The sequence below is a fragment of the Haliotis rubra genome, unplaced genomic scaffold, assembly GCF_003918875.1.
Source record: "Haliotis rubra isolate DU_JTF1 unplaced genomic scaffold, ASM391887v1 Scf78, whole genome shotgun sequence".
Taxonomy (NCBI): domain Eukaryota; kingdom Metazoa; phylum Mollusca; class Gastropoda; order Lepetellida; family Haliotidae; genus Haliotis; species Haliotis rubra.
Genome location: NW_025767501.1, coordinates 367,935 through 389,429, shown reverse-complemented (window position 1 = coordinate 389,429; position 21,495 = coordinate 367,935). Strand labels below are relative to the sequence as shown.

The 21,495-nt window shown below is 39.4% G+C and overlaps 1 protein-coding gene and 1 long non-coding RNA gene across 3 annotated transcripts in view; one reads left to right on the top strand and one right to left on the bottom strand.

The window, feature by feature from the left end:
- The window catches only part of LOC124260854 (zinc finger CCCH domain-containing protein 10-like), a 292,806-nt gene that overhangs the window by 49,041 nt on the left and 222,270 nt on the right, over positions 1-21,495 (top strand). For both annotated transcript variants that reach the window (XM_046695174.1, XM_046695169.1), the window contains exon 2: positions 364-441. The gene's annotated coding sequence lies outside the window, so the exon portion shown is untranslated. The remainder of the gene's footprint in view (positions 1-363; positions 442-21,495) is intronic.
- On the bottom strand, positions 6,373-13,659 carry LOC124260856. Its single transcript, XR_006894196.1, has 3 exons — positions 13,649-13,659; positions 7,241-7,245; positions 6,373-6,542 (listed from the first exon to the last, which is right to left on the bottom strand). It is a non-coding gene; the product is annotated as an uncharacterized LOC124260856 (long non-coding RNA).

Sequence of the window (21,495 nt, the reverse complement as noted above, 5' to 3'; positions counted from 1 at the left end):
CTCACGCTAACGCGTTCGGTTTTTAAATTACATTTAGCGGTCTTAAATCAACGATAAAGGACCGCAAAATTGAAAACAGAGTAGCTTTATCTTCTAATTAAAGTTAGTCCTTCTAAATATGACTTTTTGTAACAATGTTCTACAATATTTCCTGTATTTGAAGTCAGATATTTGTTTCATGATAGTCCTCAGTATGGATACAGAAGCTATTTGAATAGTTAAGACTTAGTTGTGATGTTGGTAGTCTTCTGAACTGTTGACTACCTTCTCAGTGAGCTACAGTGCTGAGGTTGTATTTGTTATTTGTGCTTCTGAGATAAAATTACAGAATTTTTATGGCTTTGATTATATTTGCTATTTCAGCTTCCATGTCAGCACACATCCTGTGATTTCAGAACTACAAGCCGCCATGATGGAAGCTCACAGGAACTGTTGATTCAGGTCAGAAGAATAGACAAAAACAAATGATCTTTTGCACTTTAATCACACCCTGAGTTTCTTCGAATTGCTGGCTAGAAGATTGTCTTTAAAACTGAATTATACTTTAAGCATGGGACTGTACTCAGAGGGCTGGTGCCAATTTTCTCTCAAATTGTAATGAGCCCTGGTTGAAACAGATATTTTCTGTGAAATGTTGACATAAGTATGCTGTTTAAAAGATATACACAATAATTAACTGGCAGGGACATTTGTTGGTGTTTGCAGCGACTACCAATTTGCCTGAACATAGTCTCCCCTTATAAAATGAAGCCAGTGTTTTGTTAAATTCATTTTCTTAATTTAAGGGAGGCAACTCTTTTCATACATGTGTTTGTACCAGTTTCCTCCACTATTGGTTTGGATTTGCAAAATGCATAAAATTATAGATTTCACAAACTTTACTTAGTCGATTTTGTTAAAGCAGGTTTATAGCTTTAAAAATCCTAATAGAATATTGATACAGCTTATCTATGTTGACAGTCGTAGCTGCTTTGCAATGCCCTTGATTTATTTTTCTTTATCTGGCAACCACATTAGTTTTTGAAAAGGTTTGTGAATAATTAAACGACCTTAATATCTTGAATGGAAATATGCACTTAAATGGTTAGTCAAATTCCATTTAAGATAATGCTGAACACTGAAAACAGCTACTGTGATGACTGTCTGTAGACAGGCAGGCAAGTGTGAAGCCCAGCCCAGCCCAGGGATAAATGTTAGGAGCCATGATACATGGTAACAAGTGTCCAAGCTTGACCACTACATAGGTTGTACTGGACCAAGGGTTTGCTATTTAGTCACCTCTTCACCAACAATGTGTGGCTGAGACACATTCTAATGCAGGCAAATAAGTTTTACCATAAGGTTTAGAGAGACAAATCATTCTCATAGCTTTACAATAAACTCTACAGATATAGATTATGATTACTCAAGGGTTTAACTACTTGTTTCAGTTAACAAGTTCACTGTCCATAAGGCAGAAGACGCCCACAGGGTTTTACCTCGATTTACAGACATGTGGGTCCCGGAGACCTCCAATTATTAGCTTTAAGGGTCTTTGATATGTGGGTCCTGTAAAGTAGAGAGTGAGTTTAGTTTTACGCCGGATTCAGCAATAGTCCATCTATATGGCGGCGGTCTGTAAATAATTGAGTCTGGATCAGACAATCCAATTATCAACAGCATTGGGAACTGATGACATGTGTCAACTGAGTCAGCGAGTCTGACCACCTGATCCCGTTAGTCGCCTCTTACGACAAGCATGGGTTGCTGAAGATCAATATTCTAACCCGGAACTTCACGGGTATCCTTTGAAGAAACGGTGTAGGGAACTCTACGTTTTGAAAATTTCTATAGAGCCTGGAATGAATTGTTGATCATGTGGACTGATGGATGAAATGATGTATGGAACTGCTCTGAAAGAAAGAACCAACACTTACCAGAGTCACAGATGTGTTGTGGGTCAATCTGGACGCAGTGAATTGTTTTTCTGTGTCCATTCTCAACACTTTTTCGTACTGGATGCACATTTACGTGTCTCATAAAACCCTGCACCCAGTTAACCGCCTATTGTTCACTTTCAGCTTCAAATGAGTGGTGGTTTGGGTTAGGATTGATCCAGTTGTAGATTTCGTGTTAAAATTGAACTACGTGGGGATTGTGGATGTGAATTGAACTCTTCTTGTTGTACAAGGTGAATCACTTGATTAATTGAATGTCACAATACCCTGATGGAATAGATCTTTGCTCGTGATATCAGTCACTGGGTTGTCTGGTCCAAACATGATTTATTAATTTATTGACAGGCTTTTCATCTATATATGGGTACAGAGTTTAAACACAAAGAAAAACACTAAACTTCAGGGTACCTTTGTTCAACAAGATCTAACTGCTAAGGTGACCGTATCTCCCATACCAGGTGGTACCCAGGTTCACAATGGTACCCAGGTGGAGTACTAATGAAAGTCAACAGTCCCATCAATTTGTTCTAAACAGTATCAAACTCAACACTGCAGAAAGAGAAGAGCACTCACTTACTCACTTACTTGTTTACTCAAACACTCACTCGCTCACACTCACTTACTCGCTTACCCACTCACCCACTCAAACATTCGCTCATGCTCACTCACTCACTCACTCACTCACTCACTCACTCACTCACTCACTCACTCACTCACTCACTCACTCACTCACTCACTCACTCACTCACTCACTCACTCACTCACTCACTCACTCACTCACTCACTCACTCACTCACTCACTCACTCACTCACTCACTCACTCTATATAAGTAACCACGAGCAACTACAAAATACAATATGCCCAAACCAAGCATTTGTGAACACAGAACATTTCCTCCATGTTATGGCAATAACTCTGTTATTGAACCTTTACCTTTAAGAAATACAGATTCTTGGCGCTATAGCCTCAGTTCAGCTGCGAGCCTTACTCATCTGCCAGATCCATGATTCCACATTAAGCACGTTTGCATATATTATGATTAAAAACAAATGGCCAAGTATTCATAGAGACACCTGTAATATATATGTTCATGGTATTAGGTCTGTGTAAACAATCAAGTCTTAATTAGCATGGTATTGAGGTCGTGCTGCAAATAGCAATATTTCATCTTGTCATCGATGGATTGCCATGTGCCACTTTTTGCTATGTAGTGATTGTTCAATCAATCATTGTGCCCAGGTTGTCTGTTTAGCTCATAAGAATATTACCCAAACAGAAATGATGTTTTGGGGGAACTTTGATGTTACAGCCTATGTTTGGGTAGCCAGTAATAGGTCTGACAAGTACTGGAGTATTTGCATTGATCGGGACTAGTCTACATTATAAATATAAGATAGTCTAAGGGACCGTTCATAATTTATGGCAGGGGGTGTGGGGTAGTGTGATGATGATTTTTATGGAGAAGCATTACAGTGTGAATGACCTCCCCTTAAAATTTATTTACAAAGTAAGTGACCCCCCATGCATGTCATGTACAAAATCAATGATGACCCCCTAGTACATGTGTACAAAATTGATGACCCCTTCTACCTGTGCAGAACAAAATGGGTGACCCTCATCATAAAAACCCCAAAAACACGCGACGCGACGACGCACGCGACGCGACGACGCGACGCACGCGACGCGCACGCGACGCGACGCGACGCGACGCGACGCGACGCGACGCGACGCGACGCGACGCGACGCACGCGCGACGACGCACGCGACGCGACGCGACGCGACGCGACGCGACGCGACGCGACGCACGCACGCGACGACGACGCGACGCGACGCACGCACGCACGCACGCACGCACATTTTCTCCCAGCCATAAATTGTGAATGGTCCCTAACTGGCTGTATTCCAGCTGGGAGATTGAAATAGAATCTAGAATGTGTTTTGATATCAAGTACATCAACAGAACTTATTAAAAGTTGAAATCTCTGATTCTTGTCATGGATCCCTTGATCTCAGTCATGCAATGTATATCCTTTGAAGATAGGAATATTAATGAAAATATTAATGTGAATATTGATATTGTAAGTTTTTCCACAAGTGATTCTATGTAAAATGTATGGTGTTCTTGTAAATTTAATTTAATCCAATTGCCTCCAACTTTGCCCTTTGTGGTGAGTTTGCTGTTGTGAGCCTAATGAAGCCATTTATTAACGTTATTTTTGTCTCTCAGTTTTGTTCTACAACCAGAACTGGCTCTCATCTATTACAACACAAGGCCATCACATAAATTCTCCCTATCTTTCACTGGTGGACAAGCACCATTCAAAGGCTGATGTTAATTCCTTACTTGACATGACATCAGGTCCTGCCCGATCTGTCCAAAAGGTACCACGCACAAGCAAGAATGTTGCCACAACAAAACCGATTGCCTTCATGATTGTTATTGATCCCGACTTACAGGGCCATAATAGCGCAGCGTGGGTCCGTTTTCAGTCAGCCGGCGGCTTTGTTGATGAACATGGAGAGAATTATCTCCTCTTTGTAAGATACTTGAAGGTAAATTGGTCACTTGCTGACGACGCAGGCCCGTATTTCAGCTTGTTGCCCTGTTGTATCCCAAGAGCCCTGGGTTGTGATTGTCGGACGCTCCAAACTGGGAATGTGACAAGCATCATCACTTGGTTAAGCCTCTTGTCGGGACTTTGTGGAGGGGAGAGAATTGCACTGATGATGGTCGTCAAGAGCTAGAAGTCCTTTGTTGTGGACTTCTGTGTTGATTGATTTAGGGAATGGTATTTTAGGCTGGAGTAAGCAGTATTACAGCCATGAATCATTCAGACTCTTTATTAACTCTACATAGGAGGGAAGTAGGAGTGCTTTCAGAAGTCCATTGTATTTGTAGTGAGTGTATGAAATCAGAATTCTGTACATATATGGTAGATATGCATCTTTGAAAGGTTTACAGTTTAGACTTTTCTATACTTATTCTCATTATTTAGGCTGTGGGATTAAGTAGTGTTTGAATCAGTTCAGGGGCAGATATTCCTCAACCGTCATTCCTCAGATGGTTCATTTTCAGCTTTTACATTTTTCACATCTCCCATAAATCTACAAGGCCAAGGAAGTTGAAACGTGCGTGGATGATGCTAGTGATGGTGTTTCTTAGAACTACTCAAAGTAGCCATTTTGACCACTACCCTAGTCATTTCTGCATATATCAGTATGAAATTTATAATGCCACAATTATGTAGTGTGTGGAATAACATAGAACATGTTATTGTGTTTTGGTTTAATCCGGCTGTGACTTTTGCCCTTTAAGACACATACAGTTTTATTCTGGTGTAAGTGCATTTTCAAACTTTTGAGTTTTTCTGAGTTTATGATGCTGACATTTTGTGTGTAAGATCCTTTCAGTAATATCTTAAAAATTTGGTCCCTGTCACAGCTTCAACCATGTTTGTGCTCTGTCGTAGCTGCCAATAGTGCCATAAGAGACATGATGAACACGTTGGCCCTCTGTCTGATTGGTGCCAGATTGTATCATTGTGTTATCTAATGATTGTATCATTGTGTTATATAATGATTGTATCATTGTGTTATATAATGATCGTATCATTGTGTTATCTAATGATCGTATCATTGTGTTATCTAATGATCGTATCATTGTGTTATCTAATGATCGTATCATTGTGTTATCTAATGATCGTATCATTGTGTTATCTAATGATTGTATCATTGTGTTATCTAATGATTGTATCATTGTGTTATCTAGTGTTATCTAATGATTGTATCATTGTGTTATCTAATGATTGTATCATTGTGTTATCTAATGATTGTATCATTGTGTTATCTAGTGTTATCTAATGATTGTATCATTGTGTTATCTAATGATTGTATCATTGTGTTATCTAATGATTGTACTGTGTTAACCAGTGTCAGGACAGATGGCTCAGATTACTTCTTTTTTCTCATATTACCATTCTGATCCTACATATTTATCCCCAAAGGGGTCAGGTGAGCTACAGAGCCTTGTGGCTCTATTTATGAATTCAAGGCCCAAATTTCATTTTTGAGAAGTCAGCCTGTTATAAGGACTCAATGATTCCATGAGAGAGTGAGAAAACTGTCTGCACTTACATTGAGATTAGAAAAGGGAACGCTGCTCTGTCTCTTATGATTATGCAGCAGAGGATGAGTGACATCTTGGATATATAGGTAAAGTTGTGAACTCCAAGTGGCTCAGATTCTATGGAGTCAATGGCTCCATAATTTGTTATGCAAAGTTTCATCCCTTACTCATATATAGTGCTTCTGCTGGCATTTTTTTTTCAGATGGACATTGTGACCGGCTAGCATTTCAATTACCGGTCATTTGTAAATTTTACTGGTCAAGTGATGACACTTTTCATGGTGTGTCTTGCACCCAAACAGCCAGTCAGAAATGTAGAGGGTATCACAATGCATCAATGCCACTATTTTTAGCCTGGGGTTTTCCAAAACTGCTATTTTTTATTTGACAACACCTTGATGTCATTGTGAAAACGTTAATCTTTTTCGAGGAGAAATAAAATTGACAGAGGTAATTAGAAAGTTGATTTTAAAATTTGCTTAAGACGATGACTGACAGCCTTTGAAATTACCGGACATTCTAACTTTGTACCAGTCCGGTATATACCGAATAATGGAAACACTGTACCCATGCTGTAACTTCCAGTTCAAGCCTGATAATGATTCTATACACCTTGATATAACCAATATACTATACAAGCAGCAGAGAAGGGTGTAGTAAAGAGATACATCCCCATGGGGGTTCTGGATTACAACTGATACCTAACAACCATTGTTAGCTGAAGAGGGAAAATACTCCATGGATCTGATACAGGCTTGACTGCAATACTTGACTCTAGAGATGAGCACAATACTTGTCCTATACTTTAACATGGCTTTAGAATAGTTTTCCTCAGCTTTCACAGAGTTGGGATAGTTGTAGTCCCACCCTTTAACATAGAGTTTTGAGGTGAGGTTTTGAGGTAAAATGTGGTTTAATGTTGTACTTATGAATATTTCACGCATATGACGACGTGCAGGCGTGTGTATGACTTAAGCTGGTTTTATAGTGCTAGCCCACTGAGATACCATGCCACAGTTATGCATGAATACCCCACTCAGACACATTATACTGACTCCGAGCTGACCAGTCCTTGTTTTACCCATTACTGCTGAGCGCCAGGCAGGGACCAACAAGTACCACATTTTAACGTCTTTTGGTATGAAGCGGCCATGGATTGAACCCGTGACCTTCCACTCTAACTACTACACCACGGAGGCGATTCATTATAAGAGTTTTGATGGCTATGGTTGAAGATGTACAGTTGCCGTAGCTCTCATACTTCCATACATTACCAGGACATCTAAAGCCGGAGCACTTAAATTGTCTAGAGGGATGGAGCCATGTGCTTTGTCCCTACTTTGTTTTTGTTGCTTCTCAGAACCAGGAGTCTGTGATCCTGTCCCGTCAGCTGGGGTAGTCCTGTTATATTGGGTTCATGTGAATCAAGAGCTCTCAGCCAACTCATCGTACCTACAAGTGGGTAGCGTTTGGGGGACTAGTCCTATCACTTAGTTCTCTGTGTGGGCCCAATGGGTCCCGCTTTCCTGGATGGCTTAATAGTCAGTCTCTGCCGTCTTCGTTTCTACAGGTCCGCTCAGTCAGTAGTGTCAATCCTGTTACAACATATCTCCCCCTCCTGATGGTTTATTCGACTTTAAGAATCATCTGACGCCAGCCGATGGCTGGAGGAATTGATCTGAATAAGCGTTGCTCATGTTCTAGCCATATTGGCCAGCACACATTACCACTGAAAGCTCTTCCCTTCAACAAAATGTGGGAACCAGCCATTTGTCCACGCTGAAATTATCGGGTAAATTGCTATTCTTTGGCATTTGTTTACTAGTTCAATGTATTGGTCTGCTGGGTTGTCTGAACGTTTAAATAGCTTTGCTGAGTTTGAACGCTGCGTGTGTCCATCGATATGGTACGGCTTGTACTCTACTTCCGACAAGTGTCCGTAGGGCAGTGTGGCATTTCTATAGGAAACGCTAAAATAGAAACTCAAACTGTTGTACTTGCTGTTTAGGCCTGACCTTTTGTGAATGTTTCAAAATTGAATTTATTGTGTTTTGGGGAGAGAGTCCTGTGTTTTGGGTGATATCATGGAAATGCAAGTCGGAGGACTTATAATCCATCTCAGTATGATTATAGATGATACTAAGTGGGTATAGAAACTAGACACTCGTCCTGCAGCCAGAACTTGAAGGACTAATGTTAAAGGTATCCTGAGGGCACGTGTAAATTCGGGTTTCTTAATGGTGTCATGTTAGTTGGGCTTTTAAGTTTCAAGTTCATTTCTACCACTAATTATGGCCCTAGTACTGTATTTGGTATAAAAAGTGTTCAGGTTATTTACAAAGTCTGTTCTTTCAGAATTATCAAGTATTTTGTTGGCTTGCTTGTTTTTCTTTTCAACATGCTAGGTTTAACGTGTTCATTAAAAAAAAGAGTAGCGATGCAATGTCTCATCACATGCATCCTTTCTACAAAGTTGTGTTCTCTGCACAAAATTGGGGCGGTAGGGTAGCCTAGTGGTTAAAGCGTCCGCTCATCACGCTGAAGACCTGGGTTCGATTCCCCACATGGGTACAATATGTGAAGGCAAATTTCTGCTGTCCTCCGCCGTAATATTGCTGGAATATTGCTAAAAGGAGTGTAAAACCATACTCACTCACTCTGCGCAAAATGTGCACATTCACAATAAACAAAGACTTTCGTTTCACGAGGAACAATGGATTTTTGTTTGGACTCAGTATGTGCAGAGCAGATATTCGAGTAGGTTGCTTAATATGATGTATACGGTAATAGTGTTTTAAAAGTGTGTTACACAAGTGAACACTGAGTAGACACTATTTGTGTCTCATCCTGGTATATATCTTTTATCATTGATGGGATCATCTGAGTTTTGGCTATAAGACTAAATGTTGATTGCTGATATAACCAATATAGAATGTTAAAGAAGCCATATCTTATTTATCTGCCGAATCAGATTCCTTTGTTGTAAAAGACAAAACAGTGGGGAAACAGTAGCAACAGATCACTGAAAATCATTGATGCCTGCCGTAAGAGGCGACTAACGGGATCGGGTGGTCAGGCTCGCTCACTGGGTTGACACATGTCATCGTAACCCAGTTGCGTAGATCGATGCTCAAGCTGTTGATCACTGGATTGTCTGGTCCAGACTCGATTATTTACAGACTGCCGCCAAATAGCTGGGATATTGCTGAGTGCGGCGTTAAACGACCACCAACCAAACTAATAAAGGTGAGCACCCTACCCAACTGGTGAGGTGAGGTGAAATTGGGTTTAACGTCGTACTTGAGAATATTTTGCTCATATGATGACATGCATGCGTTTGTATGTGTATGTGCGTCTGCTTGTACTAGCCCAGACTGAAGCTGGTTTTATAGTGCTAGCCCACTGAGATACCATGCTGCAGTGAAGCATGAATACCCCACTCAGACACATTATACTGACTCCGAGCCGACCAGTCCTTGTTGTACCCATTAATGCAGAACGCCAGACAGGGACCAACAAGTACCATATTTTAACGTCTTTTGGTATGACGCGGTCGGGGATCGAACCCACGACCTTCCGCTCTCCGGGCGGACGCTCTAACCACTACACTACGGAGGCGGTCCCTACCTTACCGGTAACGCCACAAAGATAATTTGCTAAAAAGAGGACGTGTTGTGTTTGTTTGATGCCACAAAGCCGTACCCCTGCCATGTGTTTGCTGAAATATGCTGGACAAAATAAGTTAGGGATATTGGTATTTTTATTATTGATATTTTATCAGTGTGTCAATGAATAAATAGATCATTATTCATAATTTCAAAATTTACATATATCCCTTACTACTTTTGTCCAGTATATATTTCTTCTGTATCCAAAACTATCTATAGTATCAACTCATATACCATTTCCTGTCTCTGCATCCAAGGTAAAGTGAGTGAGTGAGTGCAGTTTTATGCCGCTTTTAGCAATATTCAAGCAATATCACGGCGGGGACACCAGAAATGGGCTTCCGAGGTAAAGACATACAGCTATGGAGGAGGTACAGAACTTGCAGAAAAAAAATGTGATGCAGTGAATATTTATTTAAACCATATAAGGTAGTGGTGATGGGATGACAATAATTAAACATTCTGGTATTTATAACTGGCTTGAGGCTAGTTATATTATTGGGTAGTTTTTAACTTAATCACATGAAGATTGGGAGGAAATGTGTGTATTGCTGAAGCTATTTATGGTTTAGTATACGAGACAAATATGAAGGGTAATCTTCATCATATAAAATAATCCCTGTAATAAAAAGAAATACATCTGAAATCGTACATCCAGTGTTCAATATAGCCACTTGCCTGCTAGCCCATGGCTAGTAAAAATCCAATCGGGCTGATAAATCTTCACAGTCACTGGCCCGACGGGCTAGAGACTTTTCATGGGGTCATTTTGTAAATATATCACTCTCTCTGACTTGTTAAGTTATGACACATTTTTAAATCATGCAAGATTATGGCCTAATAAAAATGTTCATCATATCAACAGCTTAATGATGAAACCCGTGTCTACATTCAAATTTCAGGCTTGTGAATTATTTTTTGGGCTAGTAACTTTCAGGCATACCTAGCCCGAATGGCTGGCAAAATTTGGAAACTATTTCGCACACTGCGTACATCATCATACGTAATGACGTTTCATCACAAACTGAAGAATTTTATTAACAGTCTTGCGTCTCCTGTTGTTCACCTGAAGCAATATGACGTAATCGTTTTAACTGTGCACAATACATGAAATTACATTTATAAACTTACATTTATTCAGAATAACATTGGTGCACGATATCGGGTTGTGCGTGGACCCTGCGATGGGCGTTATCGTGGAAAGTGATGATTGCCTGTCTGAACAGCGACTATGATCCATTGAGCTTGTTTCATGTCTGGGTCCAGACAGTGTAATTGGCAACGTGTGAAATTGAGACATTGTTTCGGTGTAATTAAGATAGCCATTAAATTTCAGATGGATCTATGTCGTCCAAAATGTAACACTTGGAATTATGCTGTCTGCATATTTTGTTTTGTTTGAATTACTATATACATTATAGAATCAATTGTTAGTCGTGAATGGGAGACAGGCAGTCAGTAGTTTGGACGACACCACTCAACATACAGAGCACATAGTTTAGTCAAGGTCAAGAATACATGGAAGCAGTCTCACAGTCCCTGAACCACATTATTTTCCTTTCCGCCTAGCCCTTTCTGCAGTGTTAACTTTTAAAGCCCTAAATGAAGCAAGTCTAGATTCCCTCAGGTTCTGAATCTCCCATCTCACTGGGGCTCCTTGTCACTTTGAAGGGTATTTTTGGTTTCTGGCAAAATTGTATATATTCAGAGACTAAGCATTAGTCTAGCATTACTCTGTCACACAGTCCCTGAACCACATTATTTTCCCTACTGCTTAGCCCTCCATGCAATGCTAAGGCCCTAAATGAAGGCTAAGTATTAGGCTAGCATTTAAGTGAAATATAATAACATTGTTCTAGCAGAGACCATATGATATGGTCTCTGGTTCTTGCCTTATGGTAAACGGAACACACTTGCTAAATCTAGATGCCGTATCACCCATTCAGACCTGAACCAGGCCATATGAAAATGTCCAGTATGTAATAACCATTTGTAATGAGCCAGTAATTTAGAATGATACAAATTTAGAATAGTTATGTTTTTTTCAATGTCAAATAAATATTTACAATAGCTTTTAGCCAAAACCTACTTTTCTATTGTATGATACAGAAATATATATGTCATTTATCTTTATTCCTGTCCATATTGCATATGCATTTATTTGTTTGCTAAGTATGAGAAAGTTATTTTCTCTGATAATTTTAAATGGAATGGCATATGTGTTGTATATTTTAGTGACATGACGTACACAATGTAAGATCTGCAGGAATGAGAATTTTCCACGGATCTGTGGAATTCCGCGATTTGATCGCGCTGGGGTCTTTGGATCTGGCATTTGGGCACATATGTTGTATATTTTAGTGACATGACCCAGGATCTGCAGCGATGAGAATTTTCCGCAGATTTGATCGCGCTGGGGTCTTTGGATCTGGCATTTGGGCACATATGTTGTATATTTTAGTGACATGACCCAGGATCTGCAGCGATGAGAATTTTCCACAGATTTGATTGCGCTGGGGTCATTGTATCTGCCATTGGGACTCACTCATACCCACTCTCATCCATGGATCTGGAATTATCTGTCATCAGTATATGAGTTAGATTGACAAAGTGAAGATGGAAGGGGTCTACTTGAACTGGCTGTGATTGTGTCATTGTTGGCCACTTCCACGGGCTAATGGAGTTCTTGGAGTACATCAGAACAGATATTGTAAGTGTTAGTGTATCATCGAAACATTTTCCTTATAAAAACGTCTATGGGAATGATTCTCCTAGAGAAATACAGTACACTGGAACAATTTCACTACAGAAACATATATTCTTTGAGAAATTTGATTGAGGCGGTGAGATAGCCTAGTGGTTAAAATGTTTGCTTGCCGTGCCTTAGGCTCAGGTTTGATTCCTCATGTGCACACAGTGTGTGAAACCAATTTTTGGCATCACATGTCATCACATGTGGTGATATTGCTGGAATATTGCACAAAATACACTCCCTTTGACAAATGCATGTTAAATCATACCTCGTTCACTTTCATGAAGCGGGGAGGGGAGGTAGCCTAGTGGTTAAAGCGTTCGCTTGTCATGCCAAAGATCCGAGTTCGATTCCCTACATGGGTACAATGTGTGAATCCCATTTCTGATATCCCCTGCCGTGATATTGCTGGAATATTGCTAAAAGCAGCGTAAAACTAAACTCACTCACTCACTTTCATGAAGCATACCAGATAGTCTTTGGTCGTTATCTTTATATCAATCGAGAGGAATAAACATTCTAAACCCTCCTTTAAGTTGTCATTTTTAATTGAATATGAAATCAATCACCTACTTAATGAAATCATTTAAAATGTTAACACACTTGCAGATGTTAAGTTTTTATGAAAAAAAATATCTACAATTTAATTGTCTCCATCTTTTGAAAACATTAGCGGAAAATGATGAATGGTTAATTTACTTGTTACTGAGTTATTAGACCATGTAGTGTCTGTTACTGGGTGTCCGGGAATCTGAGGAATGGGAAGGAATCTGATTTACATGGAGACAGAAATATTTCCAGAATTACAGCAATTCATCAATTAATCTATTTTCCAATCTAAGAGGAGAAAAATGAATGTTTCCTGGTAGAATGATGGCTCCATTTAAGCTCAGTTAAAGAAGCTGACACTCATCTTTGTAATCATATAAAAATAACACGGAAGTTTTTATCGACAGCATATTACAGGTTTTGTTGTTGAAACATTCAAATGCTAGATGGGATCAGTGATGGCGGAGTTTCACAGCAGCTTGTAAACATTCGGAACACACCAACTGGATGTGGCACTGTGATGATCTGTGCATCAAGGCTCCGACATGTCAGGATGTAGCATGCTGGCTGACTTTAAAAGCAGCTGTAGATTGTGTGGAACACAGATCTCCACACCATGAAGAACGTTTAAGTTGCAGAGTTGAATGCAACTGTTAAATCAATTTTTTCAGGAAATGAATATTTCCCACATGCAACCAGTCGAGATATTTTAATGAGTGAGTGAGTGAGTTTAGTGTTACGACGTTTTCAACAATATTCCAGCAAAATCACAGCGGGGACATCAGAACCAGAAATGGGTTTCCCACATTGTACCCATATGGGGAATCTACCTGGGGAATCTACCCGGGCCTTCGGCAAACGCTTGCTGTATGGACTCAATGCTTGTATAATATATTGTTCAGAATGGCTCTAAGGCCAAATGTACTTTTTACTTTGTACTCCGGGGTAGAATAGATCCCAGCACCACCTGCTTTTCTGCTTTCAATATTTACAGGCTATCATGATATAGAGCTAACTTTAGCCTAAAACAACATTCACACACCCAATTAAGTCGGAATCACCAACAAACAGCATGAGTGCCAAGTTATGGAAGCCGTATTTGTTAGGTCAACAGAAGTATGATCGTGTATCACACAGAAATAAAATAAACCGTTAACAGAACAAATATCATTAATCTTGTAATTCGTGCCACGCGTCATGAATTCCGGCTTCCATCCCCAGCCTCTTGCTCAAATGTACGTGTATGTACGTGTTTACCTTTGCAATCGATGCTGTACATTTCGGGACATTGATTAAAGAGCTGACAATGTGTTGAAAAGCACTCAGAATCATGAAGGAAAAGCATTTCTCAAAATAATGCTAATAATGATTGCAACAACGAACCACTTGAGGTGTTTATCGTCAATAGAAGTGAACGTGATATTGGAAATCAGTAATGGTGATCTAAAAAAAGGGGTAACTTGTTTATGGTTTTTGAAAAGAATAATGAGTTCAATTCAAAGTGGATTTTGAAAGAAATGAGGGTTTCTTTCAGGTCTGTGGGTGAGGTAATATTGACCTGATATCAGTCAAAGTGTGACAGAGATGGAACTTGCATCATCCTCAGACGTACAGACCTGCCTCGGGCTGCTTTCACTGCACAAATTTGACTAATTTTGTTGATTTTTCAGATTGTTGTAAAAATTTGATGACTAACATCTAGCATATTTTCTCAGTTATTTATACTTATTTGTGAATACAGGGTTCAGTTTTGCTACATAAATATAATATAAGTGTGTGTTTGGGTCACGGATGGTATAGTGTGTGTTTGGGTAAAACAACAACTAAACACACACACACACACACAAATAAAACAACACACACACAAATAAAACAACAACACACACACACTCAATCACACAAACAGCCACACAGACAGAAAGGCATGCACACACGCTTGCACAGAGAAAGCACACACTCACTCACTCATTCTCACTCACTCACTCTCACCCACTCACTCACTCACAAACACTCTCACTCACACACCCACCCACTCACCCATTCACTCACTCACTCACTCACTCACTCACTCACTCACACACACACACGGAGGAAGACACATCACATTGTCAGTGATCATTAATGAGACTTTAAACCCGGCATTACCTTTCATCTCAATTCACCTAGTAGTTTATATCAGAGACTCAGTTAAAAAGAAACAATGCTATCTGTCAGCCATGTAAACTACAGTACATTAGGAGGTATTTTTACCTAGCTGTTGACTCTTTCTGACTCACTTTATGTTGTTCTATGCATCATAAATGTACTTCAGAAACCACTCATGTGTGTTACCTTCCGTCTACTCGTTATTGGCAACTGAAGTATGAACGGAATGCGTATCTCGATTAGAGAATGCTACAGCTAAAAAATATATATCTGTTCATTTTGTTTTTGAAAGAACTAGTCTTAACAATTAAAAATATTTTGAGACAATATTCATAAAAATATTATGAGTATTTTTCAAAATTAAAGTGTGCGAGATTCCAACATCACAGTTTTTCAGTTTTCTCCTGATCTGAAATTCCAGTTGGTTGTATGTTATGTCGCACTTTACCAAATGATGCCACAACGTGTTTGCTTTCAGTTTCCCAACCCACCCAGTTGAAGACAAAATCAGTTTGAATTTAGCATAATAGAAACAGCTTGGTGAGGCTGGAAGCTTGTGATATTTTCTTTTGAGATGAATCTTTTCTTAAGCATTTTTCAACTGTGTTTGAGTTATGGATTCACAATGCCAGTTAGAAAGTGGTCAGATGTAACATATGTTATATTTGGGATTACACTCTCTCAGTAAAGTACAGATTCTAGTACTTTTGTTGGGTTGAGTCCCCTTCGGGATTCGAACCCAGACCCTCAGAGATCAATTCTAACCCGGACCTTCACGGGTCTCCTTTACTAGGAAAGTGTAATCCCAAGTATAACATATGTTGTGTTGTTGTATTACATTCTCCCACTTTAAAGTGGGAGGAGAATTTGAAGTGTAGCAGTACAGCCTTTATCCCTTTGGTGAACCATCAACACAAGAGTGGTACTGACAAATTTATTGGTAGTCAGGGCGAATCTGGCTTTCCTACCCTCAGTCATCAGATTCTTGCCTCCTGAAGAAGAGATTCATCACAGCAAAAGGCGGACTGAATAGGGTGTATAACCATTAAAAAAGCATTTATCAAGTCTTAGCTGATGTAACAATAAGAATGCAGTGACTTATGTCCCATCTATTTTCATGACTTAAGATACCCGTGAAGATTCGGGTTAGAATATTGATCTTCAGTAACCCATGCTTGTGGTAAGAGGCGACTAGCGGGATCGGGTGGTCAGACTCACTGACTTGGTTGACACATGCCATCGGTTCCAAATTGCGCAGATCGATGCTCATGCTGTTGATCACTGGATTGTCTGGTCCAGACTCGATTATTTACAGACCGCCGCCATATAGCTGGAATATTGTTGAGTGTGGCGTAAAACTAAAGTCACTCATGACTTAAGAACGCAGCACAGCAAAATGCAGACTGAAAATTGTGTATGACCATAAAAAAAACTCTATCAAGTTTGAGCTGGTGGGGTAGCCTAGTGGTTAAGGCGTTTGCCTGTCACGCCGAAGACCCGGGTTCAATTCCCCACATGGGTACAATGTGTGAAGCCCATTTCTGGTGTTCCCTGCCATGATATTGCTGGAATATTGCTAAAGGCGGCGTGAAACCATGCTCACTCACTCACTCACTTAGCTGATGTAAAAATTAGTTAGCAATGATAATGATCATCATCAACAATCAATAAACATCAGCAATCAGGATGTTACGAGGTATAATAACCATCATCAAATATCAGTTAACACTATCTTCCGTCAAAATGTTATGAAGTGAATTCTCACAAATATCTATTTCCTATTTGTCTGTTAGAAAGAGGTTGAAGTGACACAACATGACCATTATTTGATAACAGTAACTTGTCTAGTCTGTGTGTTGAAGATTATTGTCTATGTTTTGAGACAGAAATAGCCCAACCTGGCATTATCAATGAGTGAGTAAATGAGTTAAGGACCCAAGGGGTTTCAGATGAGACTACCAGTGGATATGGGGGTGTCTAATTGGTTCGCGATCCAGGGATGGTCAAATTGCCATTTGTTTTCGATTATGTTTTACTAACAGTTCCTGCAACCTACATGAAATGTGATCAAATCCTGGAGTGTATGTTACACTGCTGTTCCCTAAGGTTTTGGAAAATATGGACCCAAGGCCCCCTCATGTATGATTTTAAAGGACACCTGTAATTAGATTCGAGGGTCCTGAAAATTTCAGTACATGGACATAGAAAAAAACACATGATAAATTCACTGCCATGTTTAATTATCAACTTTGAAAGGTTGAACCCTGTTTCCACCAAAACACATATCAATTGCATCTGCCGTTTGGCCGGCCATGCTTGATGACTGTGTGTAAGCTAAATATATTACGAATTATTTCATTGGCTGATAAGGCCAGACCAATTTTATTTCTTGTTTTATGGATCCGCCGGTCGTATTTTTCCAAGAATGAGAAATAAAATAAAGATTAATCTTCCCTGCTGAAAAAAATAAAATTTTAATATTTTTATTGGCCAAAAATGTAAATGTGCAAGAAAATGTTTTTAGATTGTTATTTTCCCCATAAACACTTCATAAATTACCAAAAGTAAAATACTTTTAGTATTTAAAACTGACTGACTGAGTTTAGTTTTATGCCGCTTTTAGCAATATTCCAGCAATATCACGGCCGGGGACACCAGAAATGGGCTTAACACATTGTGCCCATGTGGGGAATCGAACCCGGGTCTTCGGCGTGACGAGCCAACGCTTTAACCACTAGGCTACCCCACCGCCCCTAGTATTTAAAAGGAATATTACTTTGACTGGTGATTTTTATTATTTGTTTTTCCTCCTGCCTTTAGGTTTTCTGAGGACAAAAATCTGTAAAACAAGAAATAAAATTGGTCTGGCCTAAGTAGTATTCACTGCGAAACTGATGCAAGGATATGCAACGACACATCTGATTGGGCAAGAGCTAATGGTGGCGTAAACATCGTATTGTTAGTTTGTGTCAAGTTTTGCAGACGAAAAATAAGTTTAATCACAAGTTTAAGCACGGCATAGCTAAGTCACAACTTTCTATGAAGGTGGGTGTCTTTCGAAATAGTTTGCGCCATTAGGGAATCTCTGTGACATATTTCATAGTCGGATCCTGAGGGGGAGTGAAAGTTTGTTAAATGACCATTGAAAATGAAGTGTGCACCCCTCCTTTTCTCAATAGTGTGCATCCCCCCCTTTCTCAAAAAGCTGTATCCGCCCCTGAATTTTATGCGCCACGTGAAAAATGATTGCGTGATTCCCGCAAGCGCTCACGGCACAACACTGTTGCTGCAGTGTGTTATCAGGTATTTTGTTTGCTACCTGTTGACCTCAGGACAACTGAAGACAGGAGGATAATGAGATTGTTTTAATATAAAGCAAATGTTTCATGTATTATGAGTGTGCTTGGGTGGAAAGTTTAATTACATTGTATACACAGAGGAAGTCCAAACTATGTAAACTATTGTTTTGGTTTGTTTCTATTATGTTGCACTCTGCAATATTCCAGCTACCGTATATTACCGTCTATAAGCCCAATTTTGAGGACCAAAAACACATGTCTATAGAAGGGGGTCGTCTTATCTATGAGATACAATTTCATGGAAATATTTTTTAGCTCGCCTGTGCCCTGCCAGGACAATGTTACAGGTTACCGGTACATCTGCCAGGATGTTTGCTACGATAACAGCGTTTATGTTGTGAATGATGAATAAAATACATATTAACCTGTACGTTTTCATTATTTCAACATATTATTACATATTAGTCATTATGACATTGATTGTACAATCAGCTGTGCACACGTTTCCCGGCGATCAAGTTCAAACATGCACAATAATATAGCTGGATGAATTCTGGCGCAGTTATCAGTAAAATATAATACAGAATACTATTATTTAACCCACAGAAATATATCCTACCATTGTGTAATTTTAATTACAGGTTTTGCTCTATAAATGAATTAAGAATAAGATTACCGTGTGTATTTGAGCCGGAAATAGCAATCAGCTGTGAAAACATTTCACGGCGATCAAGATCAAACATGCACAATAATATAATGGGATGAATTCTGGCGTAGTCATCAGTAAAATATAATACAGAATACTATTATTTAACCCAAAGAAATATATCCTAGCATTGTGTAATTTTAATAACAGTTTTTTGCACTATAAATTAAGTAAGAATAAGATTACCGTGCGTATTTGAGCCGGAAATGGCAATAAGCTGTGCACACGGTTCCCGGCAAGCACAATAATATAACGGGCTGAAATCTGACGCAGTCATCAGTAAAATATAATACAGAGTACTATTATTTAGCCCAAAGAAATATATCCTAGCATTGTTTAATTTTAATTACAGTTTTTGCACTATAAATGTAAAATATATAATCAACACTAAGGTTATACGGACCCTCATGAACGTGGTAAGTTGTATGCACATGGAATGGGGTAAAATAAGCATGCCATTTAAATTCACACATTTTTACCAATGTTATTGTAAACTAGCAGTCCATGGAAAACAAGGCGGTAATCAGCAAGCCAGTTTGTTGACATGTTATCGTCTAACTACAATATGTATGATATTTAGCGAAACAAAATATATTATCCATTTTCTGTCGACTACACTTCATTTCGATGCAAGAGTAGACGCAATATGATTGTGAATTTTTTTAATAATATGGACCAAAGTTATAATTATTGGTAACTGCCAGTTGTCTTTGGTCTGTGTTTGCCGCGATTAGGACCCCATCGCAGGGGGTCGGCTTATGCACGAAACATACCATTTTGACACTGATTTTAAGGGTCAAGTTTGGGGGTCGGCTTATCTATGGGGTCGGCTTATAGACGGTAATATACGGTATATGGCAGTGGTATATATGAGTGACTGAATTAATATACATTTTGTGATTACTGAAACATTAATAATTTCAATTGATTATGATTTTCCTGATTTTGAAGACTACCACTATGTACATGGAGTTTTCTTAACCAGGCAGATGTCTGAAAAATTCCCAGGACCAATAAAGAGAAAGAGGCTTTCAAGCTTAATTCATATTACTGCATAAAATGCTATGTATAATATATGTGACTTGAAGAAAATATGAACTTTAAAGACAATGCCAGTTTTGAAAAGAATCATTTTATTATCCACTGTGGCTGCCGAGGGATAGAATCCCAGAATCATGTCAGTATGGATACACAGATAAGACACCAGTGAAGATCCGGGTTAGAATTGGTCTTAAGTAACCCTTAATTGCTTGTCATAAGAGGCGGCTAACATGATCGGGTGGTCAGGCTGGGTTGACACGTCATCATATCCCAATTGCATAGATCGATGCTCATGCTGTTGATCACTGGATTGTCTGGTCCAGACTCGATTATCTACAGACTGCTGCCATATAGCTGGAATATTGCTGAGTGCGGCATTAAACAACAAACCAACCAACACAGGTTAGAATATTCTCCCACTGTGTAAGTTTAAAATGTCAACGCTAGAGAACCACCAGGTCTCAATCTTCCAAACAGACCCCCTCAGGTGCAGGAGACAGAACACAGATCACAAAGAACTACCAGGTCCCCCTCAGGTGCAGGAGACAGAACACAGATCACAAAGAACTACCACTGATGACACTTGGTGGTCACGGAAAAGGCGAGTGTGTCCTGCCACTTGTCAACCAGAACAAACCACTTGAACTCAAGCTGGCTTGATGCTGTGTTGGGTTAAAAAAGAAACTGAGTGCTCAAATTGTCTTCCCTTTAATATGGCTAGTGAAGAATGAAAACAACCAGATGTTTTACCATCAGTTGTGTTGGGAACACAAATAGTGGAAAGAACTTGAGTGACATGGAAACTGTTTGTTAGCCTTGCTCCAAGGCTGTACAGAATGATGAATCCACAGGTTACAGTAATTCTGTCACCACAATAGGCTTGTCCAGATTAGCAAGGATGACACCCATTTATAATAGGAACTGTTAGTTTTTATTATTCATGTGATCTTAAAGTAATGATTTTAACTGCAGTGAACATTTCTGTCATGGCAGTGAAATATCACTTTTTGTCAAACTGAGAAATGTCACGAGTACGTATATAAAATAGATTGATTTAAGCACTCTTGTGTTCCTGAATATTGTCACATACTGTCAGTTTTGGAGTGGAGTGAGTGAGTTTAAGTTTATGCCGCACTCAGCAATATTCCAGCTATATGGCAGCGGTCTGTAAATAATCGAGTCTGGACCAGAGAATCTAGTTATCAACAGGTGGGCATCGATCTACACACCTGGGATACGATGACCTGTGTCAACTAAGTCAGCGAGCCTGA